At 43.5% G+C, this 22,573-nt stretch overlaps 13 pseudogenes; all 13 read left to right on the forward strand.

Annotated features, from left to right (window-relative positions):
• Positions 1-1,198: 1,198 nt before the first annotated feature.
• LOC130329420 (U2 spliceosomal RNA) lies at positions 1,199-1,463 on the forward strand (annotated as a pseudogene).
• A 1,474-nt stretch (positions 1,464-2,937) lies between these two features.
• Positions 2,938-3,201, forward strand: LOC130329411 (U2 spliceosomal RNA; annotated as a pseudogene).
• A 1,473-nt stretch (positions 3,202-4,674) lies between these two features.
• On the forward strand, positions 4,675-4,938 carry LOC130329421 (U2 spliceosomal RNA; annotated as a pseudogene).
• A 1,471-nt stretch (positions 4,939-6,409) lies between these two features.
• On the forward strand, positions 6,410-6,673 carry LOC130329422 (U2 spliceosomal RNA; annotated as a pseudogene).
• A 1,471-nt stretch (positions 6,674-8,144) lies between these two features.
• Positions 8,145-8,408, forward strand: LOC130329423 (U2 spliceosomal RNA; annotated as a pseudogene).
• Positions 8,409-9,879: 1,471 nt separating this feature from the next.
• Positions 9,880-10,143, forward strand: LOC130329424 (U2 spliceosomal RNA; annotated as a pseudogene).
• Positions 10,144-11,616: 1,473 nt separating this feature from the next.
• On the forward strand, positions 11,617-11,880 carry LOC130329412 (U2 spliceosomal RNA; annotated as a pseudogene).
• A 1,474-nt stretch (positions 11,881-13,354) lies between these two features.
• LOC130329413 (U2 spliceosomal RNA) lies at positions 13,355-13,618 on the forward strand (annotated as a pseudogene).
• Positions 13,619-15,091: 1,473 nt separating this feature from the next.
• Positions 15,092-15,355, forward strand: LOC130329414 (U2 spliceosomal RNA; annotated as a pseudogene).
• A 1,471-nt stretch (positions 15,356-16,826) lies between these two features.
• On the forward strand, positions 16,827-17,090 carry LOC130329415 (U2 spliceosomal RNA; annotated as a pseudogene).
• Positions 17,091-18,564: 1,474 nt separating this feature from the next.
• Positions 18,565-18,828, forward strand: LOC130329417 (U2 spliceosomal RNA; annotated as a pseudogene).
• Positions 18,829-20,301: 1,473 nt separating this feature from the next.
• LOC130329418 (U2 spliceosomal RNA) lies at positions 20,302-20,565 on the forward strand (annotated as a pseudogene).
• Positions 20,566-22,036: 1,471 nt separating this feature from the next.
• LOC130329419 (U2 spliceosomal RNA) lies at positions 22,037-22,300 on the forward strand (annotated as a pseudogene).
• The last annotated feature ends 273 nt before the right edge of the window (positions 22,301-22,573 follow it).

A 22,573-nucleotide genomic window follows, 5' to 3' on the forward strand; every position in this document is an offset into this window, starting at 1 on the left:
CTCATGCCTATACACAAGGGTGTGTCATTGCTGTTGCTTGACCATGCATTGGTTTCTGTGGTCAGTGAATGATAAAAACAAAATTTACCATACATTGATGGATGGGAAATCCGCCGTGAGGCATTTGTTTTTAGAAACTGCTGCTCACAACCAATGTTGCAATGGAGTGTCTCCATCTGCTGGTGGTATTGGAAAGGCATTAGTGCTATGACAGGGTCTGAAGAAGAAGAAGAAGAAGAAGACGGAAAAAAATATATATAAAAAGAAAAAGAGAGAGAGAGAGAGAGACTGACTTAGTGAGCGAGTGAGTGAGAGAGTGAGAGTGAGTGAGAGTGAATGAGTGAGTGAGTGATTGAGTGAGTGAGTGAGTGAGTGAGTGAGAACAAATGAGTTAAAGCAAGTGAGTGAGAGAGATCGAATGAATGAAAGTCTGAATGACAGAAAGAAAAAAGGATGAAGAAAGAAGCATGAAGAAAAAAAAATGTATATGGAGTTGCTGACATGAGTGCAATCTACAAAGCCGTTGAGGCTGATCCTCATGGGAGGATTATTGCACCAGGACCCTTAGCACTTTTAAAATGCCATTCAATGCCACGGGCTAGATGTAAACTGCAGGTGACCATGTTGTGGTAGTTACCATGGATACCAGAGTGATGTGTGAGCTAACACATAGGCCCAACAGATTCCAAGAAGGCCAGAATCACCAGCGGCACCACCATCGATTGTCAGGTCACCCGGATTCAGCAAATACCAGAGTCCAAAATGATGCAGGTTTATACTGTTAATTTTCAGTTTATCGTTACAGTTGGTGTTATTCCATGTCGGAAGGGACGCAGCTACAGCCAGTGGGGTAACTAGAGACAGGCAGGCAGCTATGTGCAACAAAGGTAGGCGTGTTGTTTTCATATGCAGATCTGAAATATTGTCTTATATGCAAGAGGAGGAGTGATGGGGGTTCAGGCAAAAGCCAGGCTATGGATTGCATTGCTAAATGCTCCATCAGAGTGCAATGGTCGCCTGTCCTTTTTTTAAGTGATGATGTGGGTTTAGCCTGTGCTGTATGTATGTATGGGTGGCTGACTGCCACCCACCCAGAAAGTGTATGGGAGGCTGGTTGGCTGCCAGCCTTCCTTCCATTCCTATGAGTAATGTGAGTGCTCATGAAGGGGACATGGTTGGGTCCACCCCTTTCCCGGTTATCCCCTCTAGGCCTTTTGGCTTAGATCAAGTGTAAAAAAAGAAAGGATCTTGCGACAGATCGCATCCTGAGGCACGTTTTTTTTTTGTGTGAATACTTGCACTTGGGTGACTTGTGAGCACATACTGATACATACGTTCCCTATCTGGGGACCATAAATTAAATGGATTTTTGAGAAAGGGAGCTGATTTGGAAGCTTGCTTCTGTCGCCCTATGCATTGACCCGATGTGGCAGTATCTTCGGGTAGTGAACAGTGCACCACCCCATTCCAGTGTTAAACAAGAAAGATTCTCATTTAATCCTCCGTGGGTGAGAATTTGAGTTTGAGAATTGGAGACCAAAATGATGAGTTGCACTGACTGGTTTATTAACGTCTATTCATTTAGCGTTTTAATGACCATGTTTGCACACTGATTGGTGTAAAAAAATAAAATAAAACTAAATAATAATAATCTAGCACACCTGTGCAGGTTTGACATGACATGACAGGTAGCTGTCTTGTGGGTGGTGCTGAATCCTGTTAAATGACATGAGGGTCTCATGCCTATACACAAGGGTGTGTCATTGCTGTTGCTTGACCATGCATTGGTTTCTGTGGTCAGTGAATGATAAAAACAAAATTTACCATACATTGATGGATGGGAAATCCGCCGTGAGGCATTTGTTTTTAGAAACTGCTGCTCACAACCAATGTTGCAATGGAGTGTCTCCATCTGCTGGTGGTATTGGAAAGGCATTAGTGCTATGACAGGGTCTGAAGAAGAAGAAGAAGAAGAAGAAGACGGAAAAAAATATATATAAAAAGAAAAAGAGAGAGAGAGAGAGAGACTGACTTAGTGAGCGAGTGAGTGAGAGAGTGAGAGTGAGTGAGAGTGAATGAGTGAGTGAGTGATTGAGTGAGTGAGTGAGTGAGTGAGTGAGAACAAATGAGTTAAAGCAAGTGAGTGAGAGAGATCGAATGAATGAAAGTCTGAATGACAGAAAGAAAAAAGGATGAAGAAAGAAGCATGAAGAAAAAAAAATGTATATGGAGTTGCTGACATGAGTGCAATCTACAAAGCCGTTGAGGCTGATCCTCATGGGAGGATTATTGCACCAGGACCCTTAGCACTTTTAAAATGCCATTCAATGCCACGGGCTAGATGTAAACTGCAGATGACCATGTTGTGGTAGTTACCATGGATACCAGAGTGATGTGTGAGCTAACACATAGGCCCAACAGATTCCAAGAAGGCCAGAATCACCAGCGGCACCACCATCGATTGTCAGGTCACCCGGATTCAGCAAATACCAGAGTCCAAAATGATGCAGGTTTATACTGTTAATTTTCAGTTTATCGTTACAGTTGGTGTTATTCCATGTCGGAAGGGACGCAGCTACAGCCAGTGGGGTAACTAGAGACAGGCAGGCAGCTATGTGCAACAAAGGTAGGCGTGTTGTTTTCATATGCAGATCTGAAATATTGTCTTATATGCAAGAGGAGGAGTGATGGGGGTTCAGGCAAAAGCCAGGCTATGGATTGCATTGCTAAATGCTCCATCAGAGTGCAATGGTCGCCTGTCCTTTTTTTAAGTGATGATGTGGGTTTAGCCTGTGCTGTATGTATGTATGGGTGGCTGACTGCCACCCACCCAGAAAGTGTATGGGAGGCTGGTTGGCTGCCAGCCTTCCTTCCATTCCTATGAGTAATGTGAGTGCTCATGAAGGGGACATGGTTGGGTCCACCCCTTTCCCGGTTATCCCCTCTAGGCCTTTTGGCTTAGATCAAGTGTAAAAAAAGAAAGGATCTTGCGACAGATCGCATCCTGAGGCACGTTTTTTTTTGTGTGAATACTTGCACTTGGGTGACTTGTGAGCACATACTGATACATACGTTCCCTATCTGGGGACCATAAATTAAATGGATTTTTGAGAAAGGGAGCTGATTTGGAAGCTTGCTTCTGTCGCCCTATGCATTGACCCGATGTGGCAGTATCTTCGGGTAGTGAACAGTGCACCACCCCATTCCAGTGTTAAACAAGAAAGATTCTCATTTAATCCTCCGTGGGTGAGAATTTGAGTTTGAGAATTGGAGACCAAAATGATGAGTTGCACTGACTGGTTTATGAACGTCTATTCATTTAGCGTTTTAATGACCATGTTTGCACACTGATTGGTGTAAAAAAATAAAATAAAACTAAATAATAATAATCTAGCACACCTGTGCAGGTTTGACATGACATGACAGGTAGCTGTCTTGTGGGTGGTGCTGAATCCTGTTAAATGACATGAGGGTCTCATGCCTATACACAAGGGTGTGTCATTGCTGTTGCTTGACCATGCATTGGTTTCTGTGGTCAGTGAATGATAAAAACAAAATTTACCATACATTGATGGATGGGAAATCCGCCGTGAGGCATTTGTTTTTAGAAACTGCTGCTCACAACCAATGTTGCAATGGAGTGTCTCCATCTGCTGGTGGTATTGGAAAGGCATTAGTGCTATGACAGGGTCTGAAGAAGAAGAAGAAGAAGAAGACGGAAAAAAATATATATAAAAAGAAAAAGAGAGAGAGAGAGAGAGAGACTGACTTAGTGAGCGAGTGAGTGAGAGAGTGAGAGTGAGTGAGAGTGAATGAGTGAGTGAGTGATTGAGTGAGTGAGTGAGTGAGTGAGTGAGAACAAATGAGTTAAAGCAAGTGAGTGAGAGAGATCGAATGAATGAAAGTCTGAATGACAGAAAGAAAAAAGGATGAAGAAAGAAGCATGAAGAAAAAAAAATGTATATGGAGTTGCTGACATGAGTGCAATCTACAAAGCCGTTGAGGCTGATCCTCATGGGAGGATTATTGCACCAGGACCCTTAGCACTTTTAAAATGCCATTCAATGCCACGGGCTAGATGTAAACTGCAGATGACCATGTTGTGGTAGTTACCATGGATACCAGAGTGATGTGTGAGCTAACACATAGGCCCAACAGATTCCAAGAAGGCCAGAATCACCAGCGGCACCACCATCGATTGTCAGGTCACCCGGATTCAGCAAATACCAGAGTCCAAAATGATGCAGGTTTATACTGTTAATTTTCAGTTTATCGTTACAGTTGGTGTTATTCCATGTCGGAAGGGACGCAGCTACAGCCAGTGGGGTAACTAGAGACAGGCAGGCAGCTATGTGCAACAAAGGTAGGCGTGTTGTTTTCATATGCAGATCTGAAATATTGTCTTATATGCAAGAGGAGGAGTGATGGGGGTTCAGGCAAAAGCCAGGCTATGGATTGCATTGCTAAATGCTCCATCAGAGTGCAATGGTCGCCTGTCCTTTTTTTAAGTGATGATGTGGGTTTAGCCTGTGCTGTATGTATGTATGGGTGGCTGACTGCCACCCACCCAGAAAGTGTATGGGAGGCTGGTTGGCTGCCAGCCTTCCTTCCATTCCTATGAGTAATGTGAGTGCTCATGAAGGGGACATGGTTGGGTCCACCCCTTTCCCGGTTATCCCCTCTAGGCCTTTTGGCTTAGATCAAGTGTAAAAAAAGAAAGGATCTTGCGACAGATCGCATCCTGAGGCACGTTTTTTTTTGTGTGAATACTTGCACTTGGGTGACTTGTGAGCACATACTGATACATACGTTCCCTATCTGGGGACCATAAATTAAATGGATTTTTGAGAAAGGGAGCTGATTTGGAAGCTTGCTTCTGTCGCCCTATGCATTGACCCGATGTGGCAGTATCTTCGGGTAGTGAACAGTGCACCACCCCATTCCAGTGTTAAACAAGAAAGATTCTCATTTAATCCTCCGTGGGTGAGAATTTGAGTTTGAGAATTGGAGACCAAAATGATGAGTTGCACTGACTGGTTTATGAACGTCTATTCATTTAGCGTTTTAATGACCATGTTTGCACACTGATTGGTGTAAAAAAATAAAATAAAACTAAATAATAATAATCTAGCACACCTGTGCAGGTTTGACATGACATGACAGGTAGCTGTCTTGTGGGTGGTGCTGAATCCTGTTAAATGACATGAGGGTCTCATGCCTATACACAAGGGTGTGTCATTGCTGTTGCTTGACCATGCATTGGTTTCTGTGGTCAGTGAATGATAAAAACAAAATTTACCATACATTGATGGATGGGAAATCCGCCGTGAGGCATTTGTTTTTAGAAACTGCTGCTCACAACCAATGTTGCAATGGAGTGTCTCCATCTGCTGGTGGTATTGGAAAGGCATTAGTGCTATGACAGGGTCTGAAGAAGAAGAAGAAGAAGAAGACGGAAAAAAATATATATAAAAAGAAAAAGAGAGAGAGAGAGAGAGACTGACTTAGTGAGCGAGTGAGTGAGAGAGTGAGAGTGAGTGAGAGTGAATGAGTGAGTGAGTGATTGAGTGAGTGAGTGAGTGAGTGAGTGAGAACAAATGAGTTAAAGCAAGTGAGTGAGAGAGATCGAATGAATGAAAGTCTGAATGACAGAAAGAAAAAAGGATGAAGAAAGAAGCATGAAGAAAAAAAAATGTATATGGAGTTGCTGACATGAGTGCAATCTACAAAGCCGTTGAGGCTGATCCTCATGGGAGGATTATTGCACCAGGACCCTTAGCACTTTTAAAATGCCATTCAATGCCACGGGCTAGATGTAAACTGCAGGTGACCATGTTGTGGTAGTTACCATGGATACCAGAGTGATGTGTGAGCTAACACATAGGCCCAACAGATTCCAAGAAGGCCAGAATCACCAGCGGCACCACCATCGATTGTCAGGTCACCCGGATTCAGCAAATACCAGAGTCCAAAATGATGCAGGTTTATACTGTTAATTTTCAGTTTATCGTTACAGTTGGTGTTATTCCATGTCGGAAGGGACGCAGCTACAGCCAGTGGGGTAACTAGAGACAGGCAGGCAGCTATGTGCAACAAAGGTAGGCGTGTTGTTTTCATATGCAGATCTGAAATATTGTCTTATATGCAAGAGGAGGAGTGATGGGGGTTCAGGCAAAAGCCAGGCTATGGATTGCATTGCTAAATGCTCCATCAGAGTGCAATGGTCGCCTGTCCTTTTTTTAAGTGATGATGTGGGTTTAGCCTGTGCTGTATGTATGTATGGGTGGCTGACTGCCACCCACCCAGAAAGTGTATGGGAGGCTGGTTGGCTGCCAGCCTTCCTTCCATTCCTATGAGTAATGTGAGTGCTCATGAAGGGGACATGGTTGGGTCCACCCCTTTCCCGGTTATCCCCTCTAGGCCTTTTGGCTTAGATCAAGTGTAAAAAAAGAAAGGATCTTGCGACAGATCGCATCCTGAGGCACGTTTTTTTTTGTGTGAATACTTGCACTTGGGTGACTTGTGAGCACATACTGATACATACGTTCCCTATCTGGGGACCATAAATTAAATGGATTTTTGAGAAAGGGAGCTGATTTGGAAGCTTGCTTCTGTCGCCCTATGCATTGACCCGATGTGGCAGTATCTTCGGGTAGTGAACAGTGCACCACCCCATTCCAGTGTTAAACAAGAAAGATTCTCATTTAATCCTCCGTGGGTGAGAATTTGAGTTTGAGAATTGGAGACCAAAATGATGAGTTGCACTGACTGGTTTATGAACGTCTATTCATTTAGCGTTTTAATGACCATGTTTGCACACTGATTGGTGTAAAAAAATAAAATAAAACTAAATAATAATAATCTAGCACACCTGTGCAGGTTTGACATGACATGACAGGTAGCTGTCTTGTGGGTGGTGCTGAATCCTGTTAAATGACATGAGGGTCTCATGCCTATACACAAGGGTGTGTCATTGCTGTTGCTTGACCATGCATTGGTTTCTGTGGTCAGTGAATGATAAAAACAAAATTTACCATACATTGATGGATGGGAAATCCGCCGTGAGGCATTTGTTTTTAGAAACTGCTGCTCACAACCAATGTTGCAATGGAGTGTCTCCATCTGCTGGTGGTATTGGAAAGGCATTAGTGCTATGACAGGGTCTGAAGAAGAAGAAGAAGAAGAAGACGGAAAAAAATATATATAAAAAGAAAAAGAGAGAGAGAGAGAGAGACTGACTTAGTGAGCGAGTGAGTGAGAGAGTGAGAGTGAGTGAGAGTGAATGAGTGAGTGAGTGATTGAGTGAGTGAGTGAGTGAGTGAGTGAGAACAAATGAGTTAAAGCAAGTGAGTGAGAGAGATCGAATGAATGAAAGTCTGAATGACAGAAAGAAAAAAGGATGAAGAAAGAAGCATGAAGAAAAAAAAATGTATATGGAGTTGCTGACATGAGTGCAATCTACAAAGCCGTTGAGGCTGATCCTCATGGGAGGATTATTGCACCAGGACCCTTAGCACTTTTAAAATGCCATTCAATGCCACGGGCTAGATGTAAACTGCAGATGACCATGTTGTGGTAGTTACCATGGATACCAGAGTGATGTGTGAGCTAACACATAGGCCCAACAGATTCCAAGAAGGCCAGAATCACCAGCGGCACCACCATCGATTGTCAGGTCACCCGGATTCAGCAAATACCAGAGTCCAAAATGATGCAGGTTTATACTGTTAATTTTCAGTTTATCGTTACAGTTGGTGTTATTCCATGTCGGAAGGGACGCAGCTACAGCCAGTGGGGTAACTAGAGACAGGCAGGCAGCTATGTGCAACAAAGGTAGGCGTGTTGTTTTCATATGCAGATCTGAAATATTGTCTTATATGCAAGAGGAGGAGTGATGGGGGTTCAGGCAAAAGCCAGGCTATGGATTGCATTGCTAAATGCTCCATCAGAGTGCAATGGTCGCCTGTCCTTTTTTTAAGTGATGATGTGGGTTTAGCCTGTGCTGTATGTATGTATGGGTGGCTGACTGCCACCCACCCAGAAAGTGTATGGGAGGCTGGTTGGCTGCCAGCCTTCCTTCCATTCCTATGAGTAATGTGAGTGCTCATGAAGGGGACATGGTTGGGTCCACCCCTTTCCCGGTTATCCCCTCTAGGCCTTTTGGCTTAGATCAAGTGTAAAAAAAGAAAGGATCTTGCGACAGATCGCATCCTGAGGCACGTTTTTTTTTGTGTGAATACTTGCACTTGGGTGACTTGTGAGCACATACTGATACATACGTTCCCTATCTGGGGACCATAAATTAAATGGATTTTTGAGAAAGGGAGCTGATTTGGAAGCTTGCTTCTGTCGCCCTATGCATTGACCCGATGTGGCAGTATCTTCGGGTAGTGAACAGTGCACCACCCCATTCCAGTGTTAAACAAGAAAGATTCTCATTTAATCCTCCGTGGGTGAGAATTTGAGTTTGAGAATTGGAGACCAAAATGATGAGTTGCACTGACTGGTTTATGAACGTCTATTCATTTAGCGTTTTAATGACCATGTTTGCACACTGATTGGTGTAAAAAAATAAAATAAAACTAAATAATAATAATCTAGCACACCTGTGCAGGTTTGACATGACATGACAGGTAGCTGTCTTGTGGGTGGTGCTGAATCCTGTTAAATGACATGAGGGTCTCATGCCTATACACAAGGGTGTGTCATTGCTGTTGCTTGACCATGCATTGGTTTCTGTGGTCAGTGAATGATAAAAACAAAATTTACCATACATTGATGGATGGGAAATCCGCCGTGAGGCATTTGTTTTTAGAAACTGCTGCTCACAACCAATGTTGCAATGGAGTGTCTCCATCTGCTGGTGGTATTGGAAAGGCATTAGTGCTATGACAGGGTCTGAAGAAGAAGAAGAAGAAGAAGACGGAAAAAAATATATATAAAAAGAAAAAGAGAGAGAGAGAGAGAGACTGACTTAGTGAGCGAGTGAGTGAGAGAGTGAGAGTGAGTGAGAGTGAATGAGTGAGTGAGTGATTGAGTGAGTGAGTGAGTGAGTGAGTGAGAACAAATGAGTTAAAGCAAGTGAGTGAGAGAGATCGAATGAATGAAAGTCTGAATGACAGAAAGAAAAAAGGATGAAGAAAGAAGCATGAAGAAAAAAAAATGTATATGGAGTTGCTGACATGAGTGCAATCTACAAAGCCGTTGAGGCTGATCCTCATGGGAGGATTATTGCACCAGGACCCTTAGCACTTTTAAAATGCCATTCAATGCCACGGGCTAGATGTAAACTGCAGATGACCATGTTGTGGTAGTTACCATGGATACCAGAGTGATGTGTGAGCTAACACATAGGCCCAACAGATTCCAAGAAGGCCAGAATCACCAGCGGCACCACCATCGATTGTCAGGTCACCCGGATTCAGCAAATACCAGAGTCCAAAATGATGCAGGTTTATACTGTTAATTTTCAGTTTATCGTTACAGTTGGTGTTATTCCATGTCGGAAGGGACGCAGCTACAGCCAGTGGGGTAACTAGAGACAGGCAGGCAGCTATGTGCAACAAAGGTAGGCGTGTTGTTTTCATATGCAGATCTGAAATATTGTCTTATATGCAAGAGGAGGAGTGATGGGGGTTCAGGCAAAAGCCAGGCTATGGATTGCATTGCTAAATGCTCCATCAGAGTGCAATGGTCGCCTGTCCTTTTTTTAAGTGATGATGTGGGTTTAGCCTGTGCTGTATGTATGTATGGGTGGCTGACTGCCACCCACCCAGAAAGTGTATGGGAGGCTGGTTGGCTGCCAGCCTTCCTTCCATTCCTATGAGTAATGTGAGTGCTCATGAAGGGGACATGGTTGGGTCCACCCCTTTCCCGGTTATCCCCTCTAGGCCTTTTGGCTTAGATCAAGTGTAAAAAAAGAAAGGATCTTGCGACAGATCGCATCCTGAGGCACGTTTTTTTTTGTGTGAATACTTGCACTTGGGTGACTTGTGAGCACATACTGATACATACGTTCCCTATCTGGGGACCATAAATTAAATGGATTTTTGAGAAAGGGAGCTGATTTGGAAGCTTGCTTCTGTCGCCCTATGCATTGACCCGATGTGGCAGTATCTTCGGGTAGTGAACAGTGCACCACCCCATTCCAGTGTTAAACAAGAAAGATTCTCATTTAATCCTCCGTGGGTGAGAATTTGAGTTTGAGAATTGGAGACCAAAATGATGAGTTGCACTGACTGGTTTATGAACGTCTATTCATTTAGCGTTTTAATGACCATGTTTGCACACTGATTGGTGTAAAAAAATAAAATAAAACTAAATAATAATAATCTAGCACACCTGTGCAGGTTTGACATGACATGACAGGTAGCTGTCTTGTGGGTGGTGCTGAATCCTGTTAAATGACATGAGGGTCTCATGCCTATACACAAGGGTGTGTCATTGCTGTTGCTTGACCATGCATTGGTTTCTGTGGTCAGTGAATGATAAAAACAAAATTTACCATACATTGATGGATGGGAAATCCGCCGTGAGGCATTTGTTTTTAGAAACTGCTGCTCACAACCAATGTTGCAATGGAGTGTCTCCATCTGCTGGTGGTATTGGAAAGGCATTAGTGCTATGACAGGGTCTGAAGAAGAAGAAGAAGAAGAAGACGGAAAAAAATATATATAAAAAGAAAAAGAGAGAGAGAGAGAGAGAGACTGACTTAGTGAGCGAGTGAGTGAGAGAGTGAGAGTGAGTGAGAGTGAATGAGTGAGTGAGTGATTGAGTGAGTGAGTGAGTGAGTGAGTGAGAACAAATGAGTTAAAGCAAGTGAGTGAGAGAGATCGAATGAATGAAAGTCTGAATGACAGAAAGAAAAAAGGATGAAGAAAGAAGCATGAAGAAAAAAAAATGTATATGGAGTTGCTGACATGAGTGCAATCTACAAAGCCGTTGAGGCTGATCCTCATGGGAGGATTATTGCACCAGGACCCTTAGCACTTTTAAAATGCCATTCAATGCCACGGGCTAGATGTAAACTGCAGATGACCATGTTGTGGTAGTTACCATGGATACCAGAGTGATGTGTGAGCTAACACATAGGCCCAACAGATTCCAAGAAGGCCAGAATCACCAGCGGCACCACCATCGATTGTCAGGTCACCCGGATTCAGCAAATACCAGAGTCCAAAATGATGCAGGTTTATACTGTTAATTTTCAGTTTATCGTTACAGTTGGTGTTATTCCATGTCGGAAGGGACGCAGCTACAGCCAGTGGGGTAACTAGAGACAGGCAGGCAGCTATGTGCAACAAAGGTAGGCGTGTTGTTTTCATATGCAGATCTGAAATATTGTCTTATATGCAAGAGGAGGAGTGATGGGGGTTCAGGCAAAAGCCAGGCTATGGATTGCATTGCTAAATGCTCCATCAGAGTGCAATGGTCGCCTGTCCTTTTTTTAAGTGATGATGTGGGTTTAGCCTGTGCTGTATGTATGTATGGGTGGCTGACTGCCACCCACCCAGAAAGTGTATGGGAGGCTGGTTGGCTGCCAGCCTTCCTTCCATTCCTATGAGTAATGTGAGTGCTCATGAAGGGGACATGGTTGGGTCCACCCCTTTCCCGGTTATCCCCTCTAGGCCTTTTGGCTTAGATCAAGTGTAAAAAAAGAAAGGATCTTGCGACAGATCGCATCCTGAGGCACGTTTTTTTTTGTGTGAATACTTGCACTTGGGTGACTTGTGAGCACATACTGATACATACGTTCCCTATCTGGGGACCATAAATTAAATGGATTTTTGAGAAAGGGAGCTGATTTGGAAGCTTGCTTCTGTCGCCCTATGCATTGACCCGATGTGGCAGTATCTTCGGGTAGTGAACAGTGCACCACCCCATTCCAGTGTTAAACAAGAAAGATTCTCATTTAATCCTCCGTGGGTGAGAATTTGAGTTTGAGAATTGGAGACCAAAATGATGAGTTGCACTGACTGGTTTATGAACGTCTATTCATTTAGCGTTTTAATGACCATGTTTGCACACTGATTGGTGTAAAAAAATAAAATAAAACTAAATAATAATAATCTAGCACACCTGTGCAGGTTTGACATGACATGACAGGTAGCTGTCTTGTGGGTGGTGCTGAATCCTGTTAAATGACATGAGGGTCTCATGCCTATACACAAGGGTGTGTCATTGCTGTTGCTTGACCATGCATTGGTTTCTGTGGTCAGTGAATGATAAAAACAAAATTTACCATACATTGATGGATGGGAAATCCGCCGTGAGGCATTTGTTTTTAGAAACTGCTGCTCACAACCAATGTTGCAATGGAGTGTCTCCATCTGCTGGTGGTATTGGAAAGGCATTAGTGCTATGACAGGGTCTGAAGAAGAAGAAGAAGAAGAAGAAGACGGAAAAAAATATATATAAAAAGAAAAAGAGAGAGAGAGAGAGAGACTGACTTAGTGAGCGAGTGAGTGAGAGAGTGAGAGTGAGTGAGAGTGAATGAGTGAGTGAGTGATTGAGTGAGTGAGTGAGTGAGTGAGTGAGAACAAATGAGTTAAAGCAAGTGAGTGAGAGAGATCGAATGAATGAAAGTCTGAATGACAGAAAGAAAAAAGGATGAAGAAAGAAGCATGAAGAAAAAAAAATGTATATGGAGTTGCTGACATGAGTGCAATCTACAAAGCCGTTGAGGCTGATCCTCATGGGAGGATTATTGCACCAGGACCCTTAGCACTTTTAAAATGCCATTCAATGCCACGGGCTAGATGTAAACTGCAGATGACCATGTTGTGGTAGTTACCATGGATACCAGAGTGATGTGTGAGCTAACACATAGGCCCAACAGATTCCAAGAAGGCCAGAATCACCAGCGGCACCACCATCGATTGTCAGGTCACCCGGATTCAGCAAATACCAGAGTCCAAAATGATGCAGGTTTATACTGTTAATTTTCAGTTTATCGTTACAGTTGGTGTTATTCCATGTCGGAAGGGACGCAGCTACAGCCAGTGGGGTAACTAGAGACAGGCAGGCAGCTATGTGCAACAAAGGTAGGCGTGTTGTTTTCATATGCAGATCTGAAATATTGTCTTATATGCAAGAGGAGGAGTGATGGGGGTTCAGGCAAAAGCCAGGCTATGGATTGCATTGCTAAATGCTCCATCAGAGTGCAATGGTCGCCTGTCCTTTTTTTAAGTGATGATGTGGGTTTAGCCTGTGCTGTATGTATGTATGGGTGGCTGACTGCCACCCACCCAGAAAGTGTATGGGAGGCTGGTTGGCTGCCAGCCTTCCTTCCATTCCTATGAGTAATGTGAGTGCTCATGAAGGGGACATGGTTGGGTCCACCCCTTTCCCGGTTATCCCCTCTAGGCCTTTTGGCTTAGATCAAGTGTAAAAAAAGAAAGGATCTTGCGACAGATCGCATCCTGAGGCACGTTTTTTTTTGTGTGAATACTTGCACTTGGGTGACTTGTGAGCACATACTGATACATACGTTCCCTATCTGGGGACCATAAATTAAATGGATTTTTGAGAAAGGGAGCTGATTTGGAAGCTTGCTTCTGTCGCCCTATGCATTGACCCGATGTGGCAGTATCTTCGGGTAGTGAACAGTGCACCACCCCATTCCAGTGTTAAACAAGAAAGATTCTCATTTAATCCTCCGTGGGTGAGAATTTGAGTTTGAGAATTGGAGACCAAAATGATGAGTTGCACTGACTGGTTTATGAACGTCTATTCATTTAGCGTTTTAATGACCATGTTTGCACACTGATTGGTGTAAAAAAATAAAATAAAACTAAATAATAATAATCTAGCACACCTGTGCAGGTTTGACATGACATGACAGGTAGCTGTCTTGTGGGTGGTGCTGAATCCTGTTAAATGACATGAGGGTCTCATGCCTATACACAAGGGTGTGTCATTGCTGTTGCTTGACCATGCATTGGTTTCTGTGGTCAGTGAATGATAAAAACAAAATTTACCATACATTGATGGATGGGAAATCCGCCGTGAGGCATTTGTTTTTAGAAACTGCTGCTCACAACCAATGTTGCAATGGAGTGTCTCCATCTGCTGGTGGTATTGGAAAGGCATTAGTGCTATGACAGGGTCTGAAGAAGAAGAAGAAGAAGAAGACGGAAAAAAATATATATAAAAAGAAAAAGAGAGAGAGAGAGAGAGAGACTGACTTAGTGAGCGAGTGAGTGAGAGAGTGAGAGTGAGTGAGAGTGAATGAGTGAGTGAGTGATTGAGTGAGTGAGTGAGTGAGTGAGTGAGAACAAATGAGTTAAAGCAAGTGAGTGAGAGAGATCGAATGAATGAAAGTCTGAATGACAGAAAGAAAAAAGGATGAAGAAAGAAGCATGAAGAAAAAAAAATGTATATGGAGTTGCTGACATGAGTGCAATCTACAAAGCCGTTGAGGCTGATCCTCATGGGAGGATTATTGCACCAGGACCCTTAGCACTTTTAAAATGCCATTCAATGCCACGGGCTAGATGTAAACTGCAGATGACCATGTTGTGGTAGTTACCATGGATACCAGAGTGATGTGTGAGCTAACACATAGGCCCAACAGATTCCAAGAAGGCCAGAATCACCAGCGGCACCACCATCGATTGTCAGGTCACCCGGATTCAGCAAATACCAGAGTCCAAAATGATGCAGGTTTATACTGTTAATTTTCAGTTTATCGTTACAGTTGGTGTTATTCCATGTCGGAAGGGACGCAGCTACAGCCAGTGGGGTAACTAGAGACAGGCAGGCAGCTATGTGCAACAAAGGTAGGCGTGTTGTTTTCATATGCAGATCTGAAATATTGTCTTATATGCAAGAGGAGGAGTGATGGGGGTTCAGGCAAAAGCCAGGCTATGGATTGCATTGCTAAATGCTCCATCAGAGTGCAATGGTCGCCTGTCCTTTTTTTAAGTGATGATGTGGGTTTAGCCTGTGCTGTATGTATGTATGGGTGGCTGACTGCCACCCACCCAGAAAGTGTATGGGAGGCTGGTTGGCTGCCAGCCTTCCTTCCATTCCTATGAGTAATGTGAGTGCTCATGAAGGGGACATGGTTGGGTCCACCCCTTTCCCGGTTATCCCCTCTAGGCCTTTTGGCTTAGATCAAGTGTAAAAAAAGAAAGGATCTTGCGACAGATCGCATCCTGAGGCACGTTTTTTTTTGTGTGAATACTTGCACTTGGGTGACTTGTGAGCACATACTGATACATACGTTCCCTATCTGGGGACCATAAATTAAATGGATTTTTGAGAAAGGGAGCTGATTTGGAAGCTTGCTTCTGTCGCCCTATGCATTGACCCGATGTGGCAGTATCTTCGGGTAGTGAACAGTGCACCACCCCATTCCAGTGTTAAACAAGAAAGATTCTCATTTAATCCTCCGTGGGTGAGAATTTGAGTTTGAGAATTGGAGACCAAAATGATGAGTTGCACTGACTGGTTTATGAACGTCTATTCATTTAGCGTTTTAATGACCATGTTTGCACACTGATTGGTGTAAAAAAATAAAATAAAACTAAATAATAATAATCTAGCACACCTGTGCAGGTTTGACATGACATGACAGGTAGCTGTCTTGTGGGTGGTGCTGAATCCTGTTAAATGACATGAGGGTCTCATGCCTATACACAAGGGTGTGTCATTGCTGTTGCTTGACCATGCATTGGTTTCTGTGGTCAGTGAATGATAAAAACAAAATTTACCATACATTGATGGATGGGAAATCCGCCGTGAGGCATTTGTTTTTAGAAACTGCTGCTCACAACCAATGTTGCAATGGAGTGTCTCCATCTGCTGGTGGTATTGGAAAGGCATTAGTGCTATGACAGGGTCTGAAGAAGAAGAAGAAGAAGAAGACGGAAAAAAATATATATAAAAAGAAAAAGAGAGAGAGAGAGAGAGACTGACTTAGTGAGCGAGTGAGTGAGAGAGTGAGAGTGAGTGAGAGTGAATGAGTGAGTGAGTGATTGAGTGAGTGAGTGAGTGAGTGAGTGAGAACAAATGAGTTAAAGCAAGTGAGTGAGAGAGATCGAATGAATGAAAGTCTGAATGACAGAAAGAAAAAAGGATGAAGAAAGAAGCATGAAGAAAAAAAAATGTATATGGAGTTGCTGACATGAGTGCAATCTACAAAGCCGTTGAGGCTGATCCTCATGGGAGGATTATTGCACCAGGACCCTTAGCACTTTTAAAATGCCATTCAATGCCACGGGCTAGATGTAAACTGCAGGTGACCATGTTGTGGTAGTTACCATGGATACCAGAGTGATGTGTGAGCTAACACATAGGCCCAACAGATTCCAAGAAGGCCAGAATCACCAGCGGCACCACCATCGATTGTCAGGTCACCCGGATTCAGCAAATACCAGAGTCCAAAATGATGCAGGTTTATACTGTTAATTTTCAGTTTATCGTTACAGTTGGTGTTATTCCATGTCGGAAGGGACGCAGCTACAGCCAGTGGGGTAACTAGAGACAGGCAGGCAGCTATGTGCAACAAAGGTAGGCGTGTTGTTTTCATATGCAGATCTGAAATATTGTCTTATATGCAAGAGGAGGAGTGATGGGGGTTCAGGCAAAAGCCAGGCTATGGATTGCATTGCTAAATGCTCCATCAGAGTGCAATGGTCGCCTGTCCTTTTTTTAAGTGATGATGTGGGTTTAGCCTGTGCTGTATGTATGTATGGGTGGCTGACTGCCACCCACCCAGAAAGTGTATGGGAGGCTGGTTGGCTGCCAGCCTTCCTTCCATTCCTATGAGTAATGTGAGTGCTCATGAAGGGGACATGGTTGGGTCCACCCCTTTCCCGGTTATCCCCTCTAGGCCTTTTGGCTTAGATCAAGTGTAAAAAAAGAAAGGATCTTGCGACAGATCGCATCCTGAGGCACGTTTTTTTTTGTGTGAATACTTGCACTTGGGTGACTTGTGAGCACATACTGATACATACGTTCCCTATCTGGGGACCATAAATTAAATGGATTTTTGAGAAAGGGAGCTGATTTGGAAGCTTGCTTCTGTCGCCCTATGCATTGACCCGATGTGGCAGTATCTTCGGGTAGTGAACAGTGCACCACCCCATTCCAGTGTTAAACAAGAAAGATTCTCATTTAATCCTCCGTGGGTGAGAATTTGAGTTTGAGAATTGGAGACCAAAATGATGAGTTGCACTGACTGGTTTATGAACGTCTATTCATTTAGCGTTTTAATGACCATGTTTGCACACTGATTGGTGTAAAAAAATAAAATAAAACTAAATAATAATAATCTAGCACACCTGTGCAGGTTTGACATGACATGACAGGTAGCTGTCTTGTGGGTGGTGCTGAATCCTGTTAAATGACATGAGGGTCTCATGCCTATACACAAGGGTGTGTCATTGCTGTTGCTTGACCATGCATTGGTTTCTGTGGTCAGTGAATGATAAAAACAAAATTTACCATACATTGATGGATGGGAAATCCGCCGTGAGGCATTTGTTTTTAGAAACTGCTGCTCACAACCAATGTTGCAATGGAGTGTCTCCATCTGCTGGTGGTATTGGAAAGGCATTAGTGCTATGACAGGGTCTGAAGAAGAAGAAGAAGAAGAAGAAGACGGAAAAAAATATATATAAAAAGAAAAAGAGAGAGAGAGAGAGAGACTGACTTAGTGAGCGAGTGAGTGAGAGAGTGAGAGTGAGTGAGAGTGAATGAGTGAGTGAGTGATTGAGTGAGTGAGTGAGTGAGTGAGTGAGAACAAATGAGTTAAAGCAAGTGAGTGAGAGAGATCGAATGAATGAAAGTCTGAATGACAGAAAGAAAAAAGGATGAAGAAAGAAGCATGAAGAAAAAAAAATGTATATGGAGTTGCTGACATGAGTGCAATCTACAAAGCCGTTGAGGCTGATCCTCATGGGAGGATTATTGCACCAGGACCCTTAGCACTTTTAAAATGCCATTCAATGCCACGGGCTAGATGTAAACTGCAGATGACCATGTTGTGGTAGTTACCATGGATACCAGAGTGATGTGTGAGCTAACACATAGGCCCAACAGATTCCAAGAAGGCCAGAATCACCAGCGGCACCACCATCGATTGTCAGGTCACCCGGATTCAGCAAATACCAGAGTCCAAAATGATGCAGGTTTATACTGTTAATTTTCAGTTTATCGTTACAGTTGGTGTTATTCCATGTCGGAAGGGACGCAGCTACAGCCAGTGGGGTAACTAGAGACAGGCAGGCAGCTATGTGCAACAAAGGTAGGCGTGTTGTTTTCATATGCAGATCTGAAATATTGTCTTATATGCAAGAGGAGGAGTGATGGGGGTTCAGGCAAAAGCCAGGCTATGGATTGCATTGCTAAATGCTCCATCAGAGTGCAATGGTCGCCTGTCCTTTTTTTAAGTGATGATGTGGGTTTAGCCTGTGCTGTATGTATGTATGGGTGGCTGACTGCCACCCACCCAGAAAGTGTATGGGAGGCTGGTTGGCTGCCAGCCTTCCTTCCATTCCTATGAGTAATGTGAGTGCTCATGAAGGGGACATGGTTGGGTCCACCCCTTTCCCGGTTATCCCCTCTAGGCCTTTTGGCTTAGATCAAGTGTAAAAAAAGAAAGGATCTTGCGACAGATCGCATCCTGAGGCACGTTTTTTTTTGTGTGAATACTTGCACTTGGGTGACTTGTGAGCACATACTGATACATACGTTCCCTATCTGGGGACCATAAATTAAATGGATTTTTGAGAAAGGGAGCTGATTTGGAAGCTTGCTTCTGTCGCCCTATGCATTGACCCGATGTGGCAGTATCTTCGGGTAGTGAACAGTGCACCACCCCATTCCAGTGTTAAACAAGAAAGATTCTCATTTAATCCTCCGTGGGTGAGAATTTGAGTTTGAGAATTGGAGACCAAAATGATGAGTTGCACTGACTGGTTTATGAACGTCTATTCATTTAGCGTTTTAATGACCATGTTTGCACACTGATTGGTGTAAAAAAATAAAATAAAACTAAATAATAATAATCTAGCACACCTGTGCAGGTTTGACATGACATGACAGGTAGCTGTCTTGTGGGTGGTGCTGAATCCTGTTAAATGACATGAGGGTCTCATGCCTATACACAAGGGTGTGTCATTGCTGTTGCTTGACCATGCATTGGTTTCTGTGGTCAGTGAATGATAAAAACAAAATTTACCATACATTGATGGATGGGAAATCCGCCGTGAGGCATTTGTTTTTAGAAACTGCTGCTCACAACCAATGTTGCAATGGAGTGTCTCCATCTGCTGGTGGTATTGGAAAGGCATTAGTGCTATGACAGGGTCTGAAGAAGAAGAAGAAGAAGAAGACGGAAAAAAATATATATAAAAAGAAAAAGAGAGAGAGAGAGAGAGAGACTGACTTAGTGAGCGAGTGAGTGAGAGAGTGAGAGTGAGTGAGAGTGAATGAGTGAGTGAGTGATTGAGTGAGTGAGTGAGTGAGTGAGTGAGAACAAATGAGTTAAAGCAAGTGAGTGAGAGAGATCGAATGAATGAAAGTCTGAATGACAGAAAGAAAAAAGGATGAAGAAAGAAGCATGAAGAAAAAAAAATGTATATGGAGTTGCTGACATGAGTGCAATCTACAAAGCCGTTGAGGCTGATCCTCATGGGAGGATTATTGCACCAGGACCCTTAGCACTTTTAAAATGCCATTCAATGCCACGGGCTAGATGTAAACTGCAGATGACCATGTTGTGGTAGTTACCATGGATACCAGAGTGATGTGTGAGCTAACACATAGGCCCAACAGATTCCAAGAAGGCCAGAATCACCAGCGGCACCACCATCGATTGTCAGGTCACCCGGATTCAGCAAATACCAGAGTCCAAAATGATGCAGGTTTATACTGTTAATTTTCAGTTTATCGTTACAGTTGGTGTTATTCCATGTCGGAAGGGACGCAGCTACAGCCAGTGGGGTAACTAGAGACAGGCAGGCAGCTATGTGCAACAAAGGTAGGCGTGTTGTTTTCATATGCAGATCTGAAATATTGTCTTATATGCAAGAGGAGGAGTGATGGGGGTTCAGGCAAAAGCCAGGCTATGGATTGCATTGCTAAATGCTCCATCAGAGTGCAATGGTCGCCTGTCCTTTTTTTAAGTGATGATGTGGGTTTAGCCTGTGCTGTATGTATGTATGGGTGGCTGACTGCCACCCACCCAGAAAGTGTATGGGAGGCTGGTTGGCTGCCAGCCTTCCTTCCATTCCTATGAGTAATGTGAGTGCTCATGAAGGGGACATGGTTGGGTCCACCCCTTTCCCGGTTATCCCCTCTAGGCCTTTTGGCTTAGATCAAGTGTAAAAAAAGAAAGGATCTTGCGACAGATCGCATCCTGAGGCACGTTTTTTTTTGTGTGAATACTTGCACTTGGGTGACTTGTGAGCACATACTGATACATACGTTCCCTATCTGGGGACCATAAATTAAATGGATTTTTGAGAAAGGGAGCTGATTTGGAAGCTTGCTTCTGTCGCCCTATGCATTGACCCGATGTGGCAGTATCTTCGGGTAGTGAACAGTGCACCACCCCATTCCAGTGTTAAACAAGAAAGATTCTCATTTAATCCTCCGTGGGTGAGAATTTGAGTTTGAGAATTGGAGACCAAAATGATGAGTTGCACTGACTGGTTTATGAACGTCTATTCATTTAGCGTTTTAATGACCATGTTTGCACACTGATTGGTGTAAAAAAATAAAATAAAACTAAATAATAATAATCTAGCACACCTGTGCAGGTTTGACATGACATGACAGGTAGCTGTCTTGTGGGTGGTGCTGAATCCTGTTAAATGACATGAGGGTCTCATGCCTATACACAAGGGTGTGTCATTGCTGTTGCTTGACCATGCATTGGTTTCTGTGGTCAGTGAATGATAAAAACAAAATTTACCATACATTGATGGATGGGAAATCCGCCGTGAGGCATTTGTTTTTAGAAACTGCTGCTCACAACCAATGTTGCAATGGAGTGTCTCCATCTGCTGGTGGTATTGGAAAGGCATTAGTGCTATGACAGGGTCTGAAGAAGAAGAAGAAGAAGAAGACGGAAAAAAATATATATAAAAAGAAAAAGAGAGAGAGAGAGAGAGACTGACTTAGTGAGCGAGTGAGTGAGAGAGTGAGAGTGAGTGAGAGTGAATGAGTGAGTGAGTGATTGAGTGAGTGAGTGAGTGAGTGAGTGAGAACAAATGAGTTAAAGCAAGTGAGTGAGAGAGATCGAATGAATGAAAGTCTGAATGACAGAAAGAAAAAAGGATGAAGAAAGAAGCATGAAGAAAAAAAAATGTATATGGAGTTGCTGACATGAGTGCAATCTACAAAGCCGTTGAGGCTGATCCTCATGGGAGGATTATTGCACCAGGACCCTTAGCACTTTTAAAATGCCATTCAATGCCACGGGCTAGATGTAAACTGCAGGTGACCATGTTGTGGTAGTTACCATGGATACCAGAGTGATGTGTGAGCTAACACATAGGCCCAACAGATTCCAAGAAGGCCAGAATCACCAGCGGCACCACCATCGATTGTCAGGTCACCCGGATTCAGCAAATACCAGAGTCCAAAATGATGCAGGTTTATACTGTTAATTTTCAGTTTATCGTTACAGTTGGTGTTATTCCATGTCGGAAGGGACGCAGCTACAGCCAGTGGGGTAACTAGAGACAGGCAGGCAGCTATGTGCAACAAAGGTAGGCGTGTTGTTTTCATATGCAGATCTGAAATATTGTCTTATATGCAAGAGGAGGAGTGATGGGGGTTCAGGCAAAAGCCAGGCTATGGATTGCATTGCTAAATGCTCCATCAGAGTGCAATGGTCGCCTGTCCTTTTTTTAAGTGATGATGTGGGTTTAGCCTGTGCTGTATGTATGTATGGGTGGCTGACTGCCACCCACCCAGAAAGTGTATGGGAGGCTGGTTGGCTGCCAGCCTTCCTTCCATTCCTATGAGTAATGTGAGTGCTCATGAAGGGGACATGGTTGGGTCCACCCCTTTCCCGGTTATCCCCTCTAGGCCTTTTGGCTTAGATCAAGTGTAAAAAAAGAAAGGATCTTGCGACAGATCGCATCCTGAGGCACGTTTTTTTTTGTGTGAATACTTGCACTTGGGTGACTTGTGAGCACATACTGATACATACGTTCCCTATCTGGGGACCATAAATTAAATGGATTTTTGAGAAAGGGAGCTGATTTGGAAGCTTGCTTCTGTCGCCCTATGCATTGACCCGATGTGGCAGTATCTTCGGGTAGTGAACAGTGCACCACCCCATTCCAGTGTTAAACAAGAAAGATTCTCATTTAATCCTCCGTGGGTGAGAATTTGAGTTTGAGAATTGGAGACCAAAATGATGAGTTGCACTGACTGGTTTATGAACGTCTATTCATTTAGCGTTTTAATGACCATGTTTGCACACTGATTGGTGTAAAAAAATAAAATAAAACTAAATAATAATAATCTAGCACACCTGTGCAGGTTTGACATGACATGACAGGTAGCTGTCTTGTGGGTGGTGCTGAATCCTGTTAAATGACATGAGGGT

The sequence above is a fragment of the Hyla sarda genome, unplaced genomic scaffold (genome assembly GCF_029499605.1).
Source record: "Hyla sarda isolate aHylSar1 unplaced genomic scaffold, aHylSar1.hap1 scaffold_3171, whole genome shotgun sequence".
NCBI lineage: Eukaryota > Metazoa > Chordata > Amphibia > Anura > Hylidae > Hyla > Hyla sarda.